Raw genomic sequence first — 17,227 nt, forward strand, 5'->3', positions numbered from 1 at the left:
CTGGGACAAGGCCCCCAGTTGGACCATGAACTAAAATCAAATGACAATGTCCATAATGAGGCCTTCTAAAGTAAGGGAGGCTCACCAACTACAAATACCGATAAACAAATCTGCTGCTTAGCGGGACCTCGGGATTATGCTTCGAATCTTGAAATATAGGGGGTCAATACAAATGTACTGGTATGTGAAACAATCCAAAATAACGTATTTTTATACAACATAATGAGCGCCTTTCGTAAAACAATGAACATAATACGTAAGTGAAAACACATAGGCATACATTAATGAAATTCAAAACACTTCTTTAAAACCATGACTCTCTCTTTATTTTATTTCTGAGCTAGATGGATCATCCTACATATATGGTAATCCACGGGCTATGTGGATCCCGCCTATAACCCGGTGGCCAGGCCCCCAAATCCAAGTTTACCATAAGAACGGGGAAAATCATGAATAGTTATGCCTACTTGCCAACATACCATGCTATCCCACTTGCTGAATAGCACATAAATACCTGTATTGGTAAAACACGATTTCAGGCGAAGAGTTATCTGAAATCAAGTCTTCTTCGGGTAACCAACTAGCTCTCTTTAAGCCCAGTTTTTGTTTATTTAAGACCATGCTTCATACTTTTACAACATTTGCTTCATTAATATTAATGGCAATCCATAATAGGTATCGTCATACCTAGACTTGTAAGCCATATCATATCATGTCATAAATCATAGCCCTTTTTATAAAAGAAGTCAATTAGATGACCACCCCTAACGATTTGAAAAGTTCATGAGGACATTCTTAATTCAAATCACATGCAGACGTATAGAAAATAATTCTTCTAAAACACATTATCATGGGGTGGCCAGCCTTTATTTAAAACACATGCATCTCTTTTTATCAACAAAAACAACACCTATAATTAAGGAGAATTTTCCCTCTCATCATGTGATAAACCATGTCAATTACAACACAAATAAGAAACTTACTTTCAAAAGACTAGTTTATGCATTTGAAATAATCCACAATACAATTAGACAATTTTCATACCAATAGAGGAAAGTTGTCGTTCATGCTCTCAATTAAATCTTTTAAAAGGACAATCGAAAAAAGCACACATAGTTGTAATTCAATTCTATATAAGAGAGTTCATAACCAATGTATATTTTCATCAAAATGAAACCATGATGCGTATCATTCAAATTTTATCAAGAGCCCTTTTTCGTAATCATGATTGTATATCTTTAAATTTAGTAAATACGTTAAAACTCATGCCCATGGAGTTTAGGTATAGTCCCACATACCTTAGATTACTTAGTTTGAAGAATAGAACTCGAATCTTGACTCATTTCTTGTAAATCTAGAACTTAAAGATGGATTCTTGATCTTTAGGAGGGGAGTTAAGGTTATTGTTCTTGGTAGAATTAAGTGATTTTGGGAATAGAATGCCCTAATAACATTTTAATCAGCTATTACCACAATTTAGGATTATGGAGAAAGGTCTAAATTGCCCTTCAAAATTAAAGTTTTCAGCAGAATCCCATTTTTGGGAACTATCGCACCATATCGGGCACCAACGCGATGGGCATCATGATGCGTCGGGAACTAACACGATGGGCATCATGATGCATCAATATTGCATTAAGTTGCTATTTTTGAAATCCAAACACGTCCCAGCCCTCGTTCGAAAAATTCAAAACTCCCCCGAGACAACACCTTTACACTCTTGAATATGATTCAACTTAAAAATCTATATCTCGAGGTCGAAAAGATTGATTTAGAAATCATAAAAGTTTAGGAGATTAAAATATGGCTAAGTCCTTTTGACACTTAGAAAATTTTTAGCTTGTAAGCTCTCTATGCATGCAACTATGAGTGATATCACGTTGAAAGTACTACAATCCCCTTCTTGGGATCATTCATCCCCGAATGATGAATCGAAACACAATGAGCATGATTTCAAGCTCTACCCAAGAAAAAATGAAGAGAGGAGTGTATGATTGTACCTTCTATGCCGACATCCACAGTCTCAAAGAGGTTTGGATATCTAGCACACATGTCATATTCCGACTCCCATGTAGCTTCCTCAACTTTTTGATTTTTCTACAACACATTAACAGAAATTATCTCCTTATTTCTCAGCTTTCGAACTTGGCGATCGAAAATGGCAATGGGTTCTTCTTCACATGACAAAGAGTCTTTCACATTGACCTCCTCTTCAGGCATCACTAAGGAGTGATCTCCAATAAACTTTTTCAATATCGACACATGGAATACTGGATGAATGGAAGCCAGACTCACGGGCAATTCTAACTCATAAGTAACCCCACCGATCCTTTTCATAATTTGATATGGTCCTATATAACGAGGACTAAGTTTCCCTTTCCTTTTGAATTGTATGACTCCCTTCATAGGGGAGACCTTTAGTAATACCCTATCATCAACCTTGAATTCTAAATCTCTCATTCTAACATCGGCATAAGACTTCTAGAGACTTTGAACGATCTTAAGTCGCTCCCTAATGATCTTCTCCTTCTCCATCGCCTGATAAAAAAGGTCAGGACAAAATAATCGGGTTTCACCAACTTCATACCATCCAATTGGTAACCTACATCTCCTCTCATAAAGTGCTTCAAAAGGAGCCATCTGGATACTGGAATGGTAGCTATTGTTGTAGGAGAATTCTATTAATGACAAATGATCTACCCAACTACCCTTAAAGTCAATCATGCAGGCCCTTAACATATATTCTAAGGTCTAGATGGTGCGTTTCGCTTGCCCATCTATCTGAAGGTGGAAGACGATACTCAGGTTCACTTGGGTGCCTAAACCCTTCTGGAAAGACCACCAAAACTGTGAAGAGAATTGCTTACCTCGATCGGATATAATGGAGATAAGAGCAACATGCAACCGGACTATCTCTCAGATGTACAGCTTAGCATAGTCATCCCCCAAATAATTTGTCCGCACAAAAAGAAAATGAGCAGACTTGGATATTCGGTCTACAATCACCCAAATGGAATCATATTGGTTTCGATACTTCAAAAGTCTCAAAATAAAGTCCATATTAATCATATCCCATTTCCACACAAGTAAAGCTATCTCTTGGGAAGTGCCACCTGATCTCAAATGCTCTACCTTGACTTGTTGACAATTCAAACACTTGGAAATAAAGTTAGCAACATCTCTTTTCATATTATTCCACCAGTAAATAGTCTTAAGGTCATGATACATTTTTGTAGAGCTTGGGCGAATAACATACATCAAAGTGTGAGCTTCGTCAAGAATCCTCTCTCACAATCCATCCACATTCAGCACATATAGCCTACCTTGGTACCTTAAAATCCCATCACCTTCTATTTCAAATGCCATCACCTTCTGTTGACCAACATCTTTCTTAATCTGCCCCAAGATGGGATCCTCAACATGTTTCTCGTTAACTTCAGCACATAAGGAGGATTTATCTATCTTATGAATAATTAATCCTCCATCTTCAGAATCTAGAAGTCAAACTCCTAGATTTGCAAGCTGATGAATATCTTTTACTATCTCTCTCTTCCCTTTCTCAACATAAGAAAGACTTCCTATTGACAACATGCTAAGAGCGTCGGGCACTACATTGGCCTTGCCCAGATGATAGTGCAGGGTCATATCATAGTCCTTCAACAATTATAACCAATGCCTCTGCCTGAGATTCAACTCTTTCTGCAAGAAAACATACTGCAAACTTTTGTGATCAATAAATATATCTACATTCACCCTATAAAGATAATGCTGCCAGATCTTAAGTGCAAACACTAAAGCTGCTAACTCTAAGTCATGAGTGGGATAATTCTTTTCGTTCACCTTTAACTACCTATATTATTATGCCACCACCTTACCATGTTGCATAAGCATATACCCAAGTCCCACCCGAGATGCATCACAGTACACAACAAAACCCTCTGAACCCCTAGGAAGAGTCAAAACTGGTGCGGTAGTCAACTTATCTTTTAGTTTCTAAAAACTATTTTCACATTAGTCAGATCACAAAAAATTTGCCTTTTTCTAAGTCAATTTGGTAAGTGGAGCAGTTACGGAGGAAAAACTCTCTACAAACCTTCTGTAATACCCTACCAAACCCAAGAAGCTCCGGATATCGATTGGAGTCATGGGCCTGGTCCATTTTCTCACTGCCTCAACCTTTTGGGGGTCAACTTTAATCCCCTTACTAGAAACAATATGCCCCAAGAAAACAATAGCACTAAGCCAGAATTCACACTTTATCTTACTTCTGAGATAGATGGTACACCCTATATTTCTACAACCCCACGGGCTATATGGAATCCGTCCTTAACTCGACGGCCAAGCTCCCAATCCAAGTATGCCGCAAGGATTGGAGACCTAATTACTATTCTAGTATACCAGTGTCTCAAGGACAAGTATACATTGGCATTAGCCAAATCATATCACCCGAATCGGCAAACTCGAATTCCAATGATGAGCCCTTACACCCAAACTCTTTCTTCAGGTAACCATCTACCTCTCTTTATACCCAATTTTAGTTATTTAAGCAACATGATTCATATACAAAATCATTCAACACTTATAATCTCAAGGGAATGTCATTACCAAAGATCGTCATACCCAAACTTGCAAGTCGTTCATATTGTACCAACGTTACAGCCCATTTTATTTGAATCATACATTTGACCACATAAAAATCATAATTTCATAAGAGAGTCATCATTTTGAAATCTTAAGAAAACTTATGCAATTAACCTCTTTTGGAAGACTTAAAATATGCGGTGGTCATGATAATTTACTCAATCACATACAATTTTTCTTTTTAATGCAAGAGTATAATCATAGAAAGGAACTCCCTCTGAGGAAGCTGGGGATGGTTAACACTGGTCCGTGGAGCTCGGGTGGACTAGTTAGAACTGGAAGAACTCCTGGAGTAGCAACAAACTCTGGGTTACGGTCTCTATTATAGGTCTGCATCCCATGAGTAGGATGAATGTCATCAGCTTGGGTATTTTGTTCGTTGGTTTTACGAGGAGGCATGATCAATTTTCTGAAATACAAGGAATCATTGGTTTGAGGACATTAAGACTCTATAGCACGGATTAAATTATGAAAGAAAGAGAGACATTCCTAAATACCTTGTAGCCTCTTGCTTATAAGTGTGGCATGTTACACACCTATAAATTGGATGCTACACGATGCAATCTTACAGATACCCTGGGACCATGAACCATGCTCTGATACTAAGTTTGTCACAACCCAAACTGAAGCCCTGGCCATGACGAGCATCCCGAACCAGGAAGGCATGAGAGTCCTTCTCTAACTGGCAATCATATACCCAATTCATATGCTGAAAAGAAATGCGAAAAACATGACAAAATGAAAATATGGTCATTCTTTTACTTCAACTAAACAGGGCGAATATAAGTTCAAAAATATTCAAAACACATAAAACCAATCTACAAAACCTCTAACAGTATGAAAACAACTTCTGTCTGAGGCTGGGACAAGGCCCCCAGTCGGACCAAGAACTAAAACCAAATGACAATGTCCATAACGAGGCCTTTCAAAATAAGGGAGGCTGTCCAACTACAACTGCTGATAAACAAATCTACTGCTTAGCGGAACCCCGAGACTGTGCTTCAGATCCTAAAATATAAGGGGTCAATACAAATGTACTAGTATGTGAAACAATCCAAAATAACGTGTTTTTAAACAACATAATGAGAGCCTTTCGTAAAATAATGAGCATAATGCATAAGTGAAAACACATGGGTATACTTTAATGAACTTCAAAACACTTCTTTGAAACTATGACTCACTCTTTATTTTATTTCTGAGCTAGATGGATCACCCTATATATATGGTAATCCACGGGATATGTGGATCCCGCCCATAACCAGGTGGCCAGGCCCCCAAATCCAAGTTTGCCGCAAGGACAGGAAAAATCATGAAAAGGTATGCTTACTTGTCGACATACCATGCTATCCTACTTGCTGAATATTACATAAAAACCCATATCATCAAAATACGATTTTGGGCTAAGAGTTATCTGAACTCAAGCCTTTTCGGGTAAGCAACTAGCTCTGTTTAAGCCCAGTTTTTTTATTTTTTAAAACCATGCTTCATAATTTTATAACATTTTCTTCATTAATGTTAAGGGAAATCCATAATAGGTATCGTCATACCTAGACTTGCAAGCTATATTATATCATGTCATAAATCATAGCCCTTTTTATATAAAAAAAAAGTCATTTAGATGGCCACCCCTAATGATTCAAAAAGTTCACGAGGACATTCTTAATTCAAATCGCATGCCGACGTATACAAAACAATTCTTCTAAAACACATTATCATGTTGTGGCCAACCTTTATTTAAAACACATGCATCTCTTTTTATCAACAAAAACGACACTTGTAATTAAGGAGAATTTTCCCTCTCATCATGTCCTAAACCATGTCAATTATAACAATAATAAGAAACTTACTTTCAAAACACTAGTTCCACATACCTTAGATTACTTAGTTCGAAGAATATAACTCGAATCTTGACTCATTTCTTGGAAATCTTGAACTTAAAGATAGATTCTTGATCTTTGGGAGGGGAGTTAGGGTTATTATTCTTGGTGGAATTGAGTAGTTTGGGGCATATAATGCCCTAATAACATTTTAATCAGTTGTTAAAACTATTTGGGATTATGGCAAAAGGTTTAAATTACCCTTCAAAATTAAAGTTTTCAGCAAAATCCCCTTTTTGGGAACCATCGCGATGCGTCGGTCACCAACACGATGGGTATCATGATGCGTCGGGCACCAATGCGATGGGCATCGCAATGTATTAATATCACATTGAGTTGCTGTTTCTAAAATCCAAACACGTCCCAACCTTCGTCTAAAAAATCCAAAACTCCCCCGAGACAACCCTTTTACTCTCCTGAACATGATTCAACTTAAAAATCTATGTTTCGAGGTTGGAAATATTGATTTAGGAATCATAAAAGTGTAGGAGCTTAAAATATGGCTAAGTCCTTTTGATGCTTAGAAAATTTTCAAGTTGTAAGCTCTCTATGTACGCAACGATGAGTGATATCAAGTTGAAAGTACTACGGGATGTTACACAAATATAATTAGGAAACTTAATTAAGTTAATTGTGGACTTGATTAATATTTTCTAAACTTTTTCTTTTTTTCAAAAATATAAATCAACCCACACCCCTCTCCTCTCCAAATCAACTGTCTCTCCTCTCTCTCTCGAAAGTTTCTCTCAACCAACAGTTTTGAAAATTTCTCCTTTCAATCTCCAGCGACTTCAATATCCGACGATAAATAATTGAGCTTCGAGTTCCTTTTTGACTTTCAACCATCAATCGACGTGACAACCTTGCTCTTCGGCCATAATAGTTTTGAATTATTCATCGTCCCTTTTCTTCTTTCATAGATAAAAATTAATAACCTTTTTAGTTTTGAAAAAAATGAGGAACTTGAGCCAATTTTTTTCTAGTATTGGTTAACAATTTCAATATTTATTTCTTTAATTTGAAATGCGGTCTGAATAAAATCCTAATTTTTTCTTTTTTAATTGAATTATGATTTTTTATTGTTTGTTGTATTTTTTTAAAGTTTGATTTTTGTTGTTTGTGTTTATACAAACAAAATAATGATGTTGTTTTTTTTGGTATTGCGCTCGTTGCTGGGTTGATTTGTTCTTGTTTTTGATAAAAATGGTGATATCGTTGTTGTTTTATTGAACAAAATTATGCTACTATTTTTCTGAAATAGATTAACCATTAGATGCAATAGGTTAATCATTTGATGCAATAGATTAATCATTTGATGCAACAGATTTAGCATATGATGCAACAAATTAACCATCTGATGCTACAGAGGAACCATCAGATTAAAAATCTGATATAATAGATTAACTATATGATGCAAAAGATTAAACATCTTATGGAACTAATTAACCATATGTTGTAATAGATTAACTATCTAATGCAACAGATTTACCATCAGATGCAACATAGGAACCATAGAATTAAAAATCTAATGCAACAGATTAACTATCTGATGCAATGGTAGAACCATCAGATTAAAAATTTGATGAAATAGATTAATCATCTGATGCAATAGATGAAACTTCTATTGGATTAAATTCTATCAACTATTCCAACAGGACATATCCAAGACTTGATTTTTCTAACTGATCATTCATCTATCACGATAGACGACCCTTCTATTGGAAGAAATCTAAACAATATTGGCTGTTGATAACTGTTCCAACAGATCACTCATATGTCGCCACAGATGTGTAATCTGTTGCATAACTATTTGTTTGTCTTAATAGATGAGTGATATGTTTTGTATTATTGCAACAGATTACTCATCCATTGCAATAGGTTAGTTAATTATTCTAATAGATCACTCATATGTTGTAATCATATGAGTGATCTATTTTTATTGTTGCAATATATTACTCATCCATTGCAACAGGTTAGTTATTTATTGCAATAAATAACCTACCTAGTGCAATAGATGTGTGATCGATTGGAACTGTTATTTTACTATTTTGCATGTTAGATTTACTAATGCATTAATCAATTATAGTCTATTTTATATTTCTATTAGTTTTACATAATGACTCCTAAAGAAACATAAATTGAATTAAGTCCAAGTAAGGGATGAAGTGAAGCAGCCATGCTGCATCCACCACTCTATGAGCTTGCTTTACAAGTGTTATCTCAATCAGGAGTAGAATATGATGAACATGGGGAGGAGGAATATCTTAAAAGAGATGATCCAAATGCTAATATCCCTTCCACTGAAGAGTTGGTCAAAACCTTCAGCATTGATTGTCATCCTGTAAGAATGTAGTGCGATGGTGCCACAAATTTAACGAATGATTTCGTGGTTAAGTCAGCCATGGAAAAATCTTTCGATGCCTTTAGAAAAATACTTCGAGAACAAAAATTGTATGCTTATTTTAGGGACAACTGCTTTAGGCAATATCTTGACTTTTTGAAGAACAACAATGGTCGTTTCCAAATAAAAATGATATATGATCTTCTCAACCGTAAGTTTATGCATGAAAATAAAGATAAGATGGATAAGGTGTGGATAAATTACAGTGGCATGCCTGTTTGTTTTGGTTGGAAGGAGTTTGTCATAGTTACTGGACTAAAATATTATCTTCTTCTCCTTCTCAAGTTATACCTATTCTAATCCAAAAAATCACCCCGCACACCTAAAAAGGCAAAGGTAAGTCGAGTGATTGTGATGATCTAGTGTTCATTATTCGTCCAAGATTCAAAAATAAAAATTTGATAGAAGCATTGAAAGGTAAAAGAATTTCAAAGAAGCACAAGCAATCATTGTGCTTGGTTTGGTTTGTACATAATATTCTTTGAGCAAAAGACGTTAACAACAACATAAGCATTGGTTTAATAAAGTTCTCCGAGGATGTTAAGGCATTTAACAACTATCCTTGGGATTATGAAAGCTTCAAAATGACTGTCAAATATTTGTTGACTCCGTTAATACCAAAGATAGTTAACTTATATGGTTTTCCATGGGCTTTCATGGTAAATGTTTCTTTTATTATGATATGATTCATTTTTTAATTCAATAATGGTTTTGATTTATTGGCATTACTTTATAGGCTTGGGCATTTGATGTCATTCCTTATTTGAGACAACAAGTGAACGACCAAGAAGAAGTTTTCTGTCAAGAATCTTGAGATGGTTGTCGGCCAAAACTGATAAAAATACAAAATTTCTTGATCTCTTCATCCCCCCGAATATAATTATAATTAAGTTTTTATTTTAATTAATGATTTTTTTGAATGATTTAATCATCATTCTAATATATGTAATGATTTAGGTTAGATTGTACATCCGTCGCTTTTTTCGACCAATCAAGAGTTGAAAATATTTTTTTTTTTTACTTTACGGTCTGTGCAAACTTTATCAAACCCTAAGGTCATTGATAGAATAAAAATTGAATTGTTTGGAGCAACAACCATCACAATAAAAATAATTTTGGAGGGTGGGCTTGTTGTTGTTGATAGTTTTAGTGGTGATGGAGCTGTTGGTGGTGGTGCTGGTGCTACTGTTGGTGCTGATGCTCCTCTTATAGTTTTTAAAGAAAACTATTATAAGTATGATCATATTGGTTATACAAATTTTGCCTCTCCTAGCAAATGTTCTACATGCAAATGTTAAGACTGCAAGACGAAACATGATGTAGTGATTAATGCTATTAATGCATTTATTGCTCCTGTAAAGGAATTGACATCTAAGAGGGGTGTCATTCCATCAAACAAGATTTTATATCCATCGAATCCATCAGAGATTAAGGCTAAGAAGAGAAGAAAAGTAATTTCCAAGGCATTATCAAGCATCCAAAAAAAGTAAAATTGCAACTCCTCTGTCCGTGTGTTGCACTATTGAGAAATGTACAAGGGCCACAGGAGAGTAGCATGAGCTGAAGAAGGTGAATATATATCATTTGTTCCAACTAACAAACAGGCACATATCTATTTCTACAGATGTGTACAGATGACACAGCTGCTGAAAATTATCAAACATATATATACATCTATTGCAACAGTTGACTAATCTGTTGCATCAGATACAATATTTGTTGCAACATATGTCTTATCTATTTTAGAAAATCAAATATCTATACGTACCAATTTTATTTGTACCAATAAATGACCTATCTGCTGCAACGGATGAGTCATCTGTTGGGATAAATTAAATCAATACTTCCTACCGTTTTAGTTTTTCTAAGCAGATGAGTCATATGTTGCAACAGATGAATCATCTGTTGGAAGTTATCATACAGGTTTTCCTCATGTTATAATTTGTCCCAACAGTTAATCCATCTATTGCAATAGAAATATAATCTATTTGGGATAATTTAAAATAGGAGAAAGACCTGTTTGATTTGCTAAATCAGATGAGTTATTCTTTTTTGTTTTTTTTTTGTATCTTGTGATTAGTATTGACCAATTCTGAATTTTCAGGTAGCTTTCACTGTAGAAGCTACTACTAAACAATATTGACAATATGCTACTCTTTTTATGGAATTACGGAGAAGTGAAAGCGCCGAAATAGTATACAAGCAACATTAAAGATCAATGCCGATCAAAGCTGAATTCCATAGCACCGGATAAAGAAAAACTTGTCCATATTGAATAGATCTATATAGCTTGAGTCGTTCAAAGTAATAGCCTCACCCCTCCTTAGGAATTGTTGGCATCAAAACTTAAATTGTTGATTTATTTGTTGAGATCTGTACCCATAATAATTTTTTTACATTTCATTTATTTTTTGATTTATTTCTTGTAATTTTTGAAGGCTTTGATTTATTTTATGTATAAATTTTATTTTATCCTTAGATTTGAACTTATTAATTGAAATGTAATACTAGATTCAAATACTTCAACAGGTATTGAAATGGAATACTAGATTCAAATATTGCAACAAATAAGGTATCTGTTGCAACAAACGACATATTTGTTGAAAAATATCAAACAGATTTAGACATATATTGCAACATATAGGTAATTTGTTGAAAATTATCAAATAGGTCTTCCTACTATTGCAACAGATAGCTTAGATAGAAACATCGACATAATGCAACAGATGACCAACCTATTACAACAAATAAACTATCTATCAGACTAGGTAGAATATCTGTTACAATAGATGGACAATATGCTTCATTATAAAAAAAATTCAACTTTAATTACACATAAAAAATTACCACTACATGTAAAGTGAAGTGACTTGAAATAAAAAAGGCAAAATCCATCGACAGACACCTAAAGTTTCAGCGATCTTTCACTTTGGCACCTCAAGTAGACTGTGTTCATTTTAAACACCTAAAATAGGAATAAAATGTGTTAGTTTGGCACTTTTTTCCCTGTTAGAAGCTCGCGTATAATTCACACAGCCAAGGCTCGTTGAACCCCCAGTTTTACTAACTTGGCATTTAATTTGGCCCCCAACGGTTAATTTCCCCCCATTATCTTATTTATTCACCTTCTTCCTAAAATTTAACCCTAAATTCCTAAATCTTCTTTTTCATCATATTTTTTTATCTATCCAAATTTTTCAAATTATTTGTATTTGTTTTTTTTGCATATTTTTTCATTTTTTCCAACTGAGCTTGACAATGTCGAACTCATCTTCCACTATTTTTGTGATAAAGATTTATGATATTGTAAGTGTGGTCATGAAGTTCTATTGAAGACTTCTTGGACTCAACAAAATCCAGATCGTAGGTTTTTTACTTGTAAGATTTCAAAGGTAATATTTTTTTATTTAATTAGTTGATAAATTATTGACTTGTAATTATTTTGTAATTGTGGTCTTGTTTTTATAGAAGTTGGGTGGATGTGATTACTTTGATTGGTATGAAGAACAACACCCTTCACAAAAAAATCATGTAATCTAGGGTTTGTTGAAGAAATTCAAGGGTTTTGAAGAGAAATAAAAGCAAGCAAGAAGATACTATATTATTGGTGTTATTGCTACTAGTTTGGTGTTGTTGGGCACATGGATATTCAAGCCTAATTGCTAAAATTTTCATGGTGGTGTATTTGTATTTGCTACTGGTTTGATGTTGTTGAGCACATGAATATTTAAGCGTAATTATTTGAAAATATCAAACAGATTTTGACATATGTTGCAGCATAAAGGTCATCTATTGAAAATTATCAAACAGGTCTTCCCACTGTTGCAACAGATAATACTTATATAGAAATATTGGCATAATACAACAGATGACCAACCTATTGCAATAGATAAATTATCTGTCAGAACAGATAGAATATATTTTTCAACAAATAGATATTCTGTTGCATTATAAAAAATTCAACTTTCATCAGACAAAAAAAATTGCTACTATATGTAAAGTATGTAAAGTGAAGTGACTTGAAATAAAAAAATTATTATTTTACAATCTTTTCTTTATACACAGGCTCCAAGAGTCCAGGTAGTACCCCATAAGCCTAGACCTCTTGCATGTTTTCCACAACGTTGTCGCACAAAAAGGTCATTAGCTTGGCTCTTTCTATGTTGGTCAGGAAATATTTGATGTATGCAAGGGCGTGCGACCTGGTGGAGCACTGGTTTTATTTTTTGGAAGGTCCATGTCCTTGTTTTGACCTTCAAACTCTCATGGTTACTTTATCAACACTTCCTCTGGAAAATGATCCATTAGATTACTCTACCTCTAATAGATGGGGAACAACTCCAACAATGGCTACATGTGGATAAAAAAATTGGCCTCATCCAAGGTAGGTTAGTTGCAGTCATAAACCTTGATCTTTCCCTCCTCTAGTAGTATCTCAACAACCCGATAATGTATGTCATCCATGTTCATGACTCCAAGAATCCTCTTTGCCTCTGTCTTGCTCTTGTCGTGTGGATTTGGCCTTTCCCCTCTAACATATTTTATCATTTCTTCATCCAATTGGAACCCAGAAACTAACAAATAAAATCCCATGCCACTAGGAGTTGACGCTAGCTTACTGAGATCATAGTACCTATCCTTAAAATTCTTATAGAAGTTGAGGTCTATTATCCTATCAGCAACATTATAAGCTTTCGAGTACGCTAATTGCCTGCCCTTCATGAGGCAAAGAATTTCTTCAACATACTGTGATATAAGAAGTCAATTTTTAAATAGGTTAGTAATTGTAAAGAAGGAAAACATAGTGAAAATATGCAACGAATGGTCCATCTATTAGTGGAAAGATGCAATGGATGATCCACCTATTGTAGATGGTTCTCTGAATTTGTTCACATATTACCCATCTAATGTAACTTATGTAAGAGATGGGTAATATGTTGCAATAAAACCACCACAAGTAGCACCCTAATACACAGTTCTTGCAACAGATGACACATTTGTTGTGTAGCTTCTTCTTCATAGAATAGATTAGAAGCTAGATTAGGAAAAGTAAACTTACCCTATCTACGTACTGCGTACGAATATTTGTCATACTCTTAAAGTCTGGGGGTGGAAAAGGTATGGATATGGTGATCTTGTATGCCTTGCTTGGTATTCTTGGCCCATCGTAGATCCCTATTCTCTTTGGCACCAAGTTTCATGTATATGTCCACCTTCTTGAATGTCCCCTGAACTTCAACAACTTTTTGAGAGGGGGGAGTTGCAATTTTTTTTATTTTTGATTAGAGAGTAATTGGGTAATTGCTCTTTTCTTTCTACCAACTACCACTGTAGGAGTTGTGGCTCCCTCACCTCATTGGATGGTATAAAACCCCTCTTGGATTTCAATTTCTCAACAGCTTCAGCGATAGTCTCTACTTTTTCAAAGAGTTTATTCTAGTTGTACTTTCACTCTTAATATTTTTAACGAGAACATAAAGGTGAAGAGGGGTAATAGGGACTAGTGTAAGGGTGAGAAGGACCTGTAAAAGGGGTGTTTTCAAACATATTTATTTTTTCTTGAGCATCAATATGCTCATTATCATGGCTAGAAGCAGCATTAGCATGGCTGCCCCCAACATCAATAACTTCACCAGCAACACCCCCAGAAGAAGCACCTAGATCTGTTGCAGTAGGTTGGTCATGAAGAGCCTCAATATTAGGCTGTCATTACCTAAATGCTCTTCTTATGTCTATTATTCTAGCTAATTCCTTCTTTATTAACTCCACCGTTGGGTTTTCTATTGTATCAACAAGACCTAGAGTAATAAAAAAATCATCCCTAACTCCTTCTTAGTAGGTATGATCCATGGATGCACAGCCTATAAAAAAGACAGATACATTTAAATTATTTAATAGTTTGCAGTCAGTTGGGTTACATGTTAACACAAACAGCATAGACAATAGATGATCTTTCTGTCACAACAGTTGATCTGTCTATCGAACAGATTAACAATATATTGCATCAAATTACCCATTTTTTTTATATAATTTATAATATATGGGTAATCTGTTGAGTCGAGTTTAGAGAACCAAAGAAACAAATGGGTAATCAGATGCGAAATATAAATTGTCCATCGCAACAAATTACCCATTTGTTGTACCAGTTGCAGTAGATGGGTAATTTTTTACAATAGATAACCTATCTATCATAACAGATGGCACATCTGTTTCAATATCTTTCTTTGAGTCAAATCATTTTACTTGAAAGAAGACGTATTGCATCATTCATAGGTTTAAAGAGATCAATCTCCTTAATTCTTATGTTGCTCTTTGCAGCCAACCACCTAAGGTTCCTTGAATTATAAACCTCATCCGGGTAATCCTTGACCTGCTTTAGGAGGTGAGAAATGACTTCAAATGCCAAGCCTAAAAAATGTAAACATGAGGCAAGAAAAAAATCATAATAATTATTCACTATAAATTAATGGAAAAGTAAACAAATAGTGATTAAATTTACCATGAAAGCTCAAGAAAAGTTGTATAATATGATCACATTTAGGGATAGCATTGTCAGTAAATATTTGACAGTCAAGTAGTAGCTATCATATCCCCAGGGATAATTGTTGAATTTTTTAAAATCCTCAGCAAGCTTTAACAAATCATCTTCTATGACTTTGTTGATGTCTCTTGCGAATATAACAGAATAGGAAAACCAAACTAAGCATAATTGCTCCTTGGACTTCTTTGATATGGTTTTATCCTTGAGATGTTCTATCAACTTGTTGGTTTTGTACACCCATCCAGCAGTGTCCAACAACCCATCTATTTTCTTCTTACATTTGTTGGTTTTGGTGGGTGGTCGCTGGGACAATGCCTTCCTACTATTTGATGGTGGTGGTTTGGATATCCTACTTTCCTTGGACCTTTTGCGTGGTGTTTCCTTGGTGAGAGGTTCTTCTGGACGATCTCATCTCAAGCCCGTCACTATGGCAAACTCTTTCAAGCCAAAATAAACTGGCATGCCACAGTAGTTGATCCAGATTTCATCTAACTTCCCCCCTCCTTCGAATCTTTATCATCCCCCACGTACTTGATCCTGCGCTTGAGAAGACCATATACCATGATCATTTGGAAATAGAAAGTGTGATCCTTAGGAAGCTCAAGAAAGTGTCTAAAGCAACTCTTCTTAAATAGTCCGTTTATGTTTTCATTCTTCATAATATTCCTAAATTCGTCAAAAGGTTTCCCCAACTGACATTTAAGAAAAAGATCACTAGTTAGTTCTGCAAAGTCATCTATCGACATCGTAACTTGAAACCTTTTAATACTAATAGTTTTGACAGCCACATACTGGGATTTCGATATTAATTCACGCCCCGTGGTGATGCATTATCATCTTCTTTCTCACTTTCTTCTCCCTCCTCTTCTTGTTTATCTTCTTATTTCTCCTCCTTACTTTTATTTTTCTCATCACCATCTACAGACCCTTGTCCACCTCCCTCAATGTCATTTTCATAAGTTTCCTCAACTTTACTTTTCCCTGATTGAAATTGTTTAGGAAGCTCCTCCATATCGACCTGAGTGATTGATCGATACTCAGGTCGGGATGAACGCAATACCAACATCATGAAATTGCCAAAGACTCAATTAAAGTTTTAGTTGACCCTATGAACTCACCCCTAGTTATAGTTAAATCAATTTAGGTATTAGCTTGATAATAAGTTAATAAGATACATTTCAACTCAGAGTGATCAATCGACAACTCAGGTTGGGAGGAACGCAATACCAACATGATATAATTGCCAAAGACTCAATTGAAGGTGTAGTTGAACCTATGAACTTACCCTTGTTCTAGCTAAATCAATTAAGGTATTATCTTGACAATGAATTAATAAGAATTATTTCACCTCAGAGTGATCGATTGATGACTTGGGTTAGGAGAAACGTAATACCAATATCATGCAATTGCCAAAGACTCAATTGAAGTTGTAGTTGACCATGTGAACTCACCCCTCATTCTAGCTTAATCAATTTAAGTTTTATCTTGATAATGAGGTAATAAGAATCATTTCAACTCAGAGTGGTAGATCGACAACTCAGGTCTGGAGTAACGCAATAACAAACATGATGCAATTAAGACTCAATTGAAGTTGTAGTTGACTCTGTGAACTCACCCCTAGTTCTAGCTAAATAAATTTAGGCATTAGATTGATAATAAGGTAATAAGAATCATTTCAACTCAGAATAATCGATCGATGACTTAGGTCAGAAGGAACACAATACCAACATCATGCAATTGCCAAAGACATAATTGAAGTTGTAGTTG

Source organism: Capsicum annuum, chromosome 1 (genome assembly GCF_002878395.1).
Source record: "Capsicum annuum cultivar UCD-10X-F1 chromosome 1, UCD10Xv1.1, whole genome shotgun sequence".
NCBI classification, from domain to species: domain Eukaryota; kingdom Viridiplantae; phylum Streptophyta; class Magnoliopsida; order Solanales; family Solanaceae; genus Capsicum; species Capsicum annuum.